Raw genomic sequence first — 1530 nt, forward strand, 5'->3', positions numbered from 1 at the left:
GTACAGTACGCGGTACTTGTCGTCCAGTACGGCACCAGAAGTACATGTTCAATGGGCACAAGGTAACCTACGGAATTGTGAGGCTCTAAATAATTGTTTTTGACAAGTTACTTGTTGTGTCTGTTGCAGAGAAAGCATGCGCTGAAATATCAGTCCGTGATTGCTCCCGACGGTATTATAATTCATCTAAGTGGTCCCTTTCCGGGAACACGTCACGATGCCTATATTCTGCAGCAAAGTGGGCTTCTTGAGGCAGCGTCTCCATGCCTTGGTGCTGATGGTCATCATTACGTATTCTATGGAGACCCTGCCTATGGCCAGCAACGACATATTGTTGCTCCATTTAAGGGAGCCAAGCTAACAGAAGACGAGCAACTATTCAACAAGCGAATGAGCAAAGTACGCGTTAGTGTGGAGTGGGGATTTGGAAAAATTGTTCGCTATTGGGAGTTTGTAGATTTCTCGAAAAACCAAAAGGTGTTTCTACAGCGCCTTGGCAAGATGTACGTGATGGGCGCGTTTCTAACAAACTTACACACGTGCATATACAGTAGTCAAATGTCTGCCTTCTTTGATTTGAAACCACCAACACTGGCAGAATATCTAAACAATGCATAGGCGGCTTTATTGATTCATCTTCTCTATCAACTTGGACATGAGTCCCATCTGGCTAGCCATCATTCCCATCAATTTGTCTAACTTGTCTCGGTCCTGCTGCAGACGCTGCTCTTCTAGCGCAAGCCGGCGCTCTTGCAGGTCAAGCTGTCGTTCTTTTTGCTTCTCTCGAGAGATCCGTGCTTCTGCCTTGGTGTCGAGAAACTCGACAAGAGCCTCCGTGCTTGACTTTTTCTTCTTTTTGTTCGGCGGTGGGGTCGATAGCTCATTTTCAGAGCTTTCTGAGCGAAACCGTCGTAAGCCTTCCATTGCGCTCTGAACTACTTCTGCCGAAGCCGACTCACGACGTTCAGCCTCTCTTTTCTCCTTTTCTGTCTTGTCAGCCTTGACTTGTGCGTGCTCATTATACTGTAGATAAAAAGTATAAGCAAAACTTATGTCACTAGTATCAATTAGAACTTACCAGAGTCATGCAGTCTGTCAGTAGTTGCTCACGCTCCTCGTAGTCTTAGGCAGAACCCGACGCTCTCAACGACTCGAGCACGTCGCGGCGAAATACCTCCAGGAGCGTATTGAAGCGGCGACGGCAAGCCTTGCCGTCGGCGGTACACGATGTGAGCGCTGCCTTGAGTCCTGTGGCGACGCTTGACCACGCGGACAGCGTCTCACCATGACTAGCCGCCCAGGGTCTGTGCTTGAGGGTTTCTTTGAGCAGCATGATGTCACTCGATGGTACGAAACGAAAGGCCTTCTTGCGCTTACTAATGCTGGGACTTCTGACTGGGTTGGGGGGCTCTTCAGTGTTGCAGTCTGCATTCGCCATGTCAGCGCTAAGTAGCCTTGGCCACTCGGTTCTTTGTAATCTGTGGTCACCGTGAGCAGTAAGCTAACGTACATTTCTCTCAGCAAAAAACA

Source organism: Phytophthora infestans, genomic scaffold, assembly GCF_000142945.1.
Source record: "Phytophthora infestans T30-4 supercont1.251 genomic scaffold, whole genome shotgun sequence".
NCBI classification, from domain to species: domain Eukaryota; phylum Oomycota; class Peronosporomycetes; order Peronosporales; family Peronosporaceae; genus Phytophthora; species Phytophthora infestans.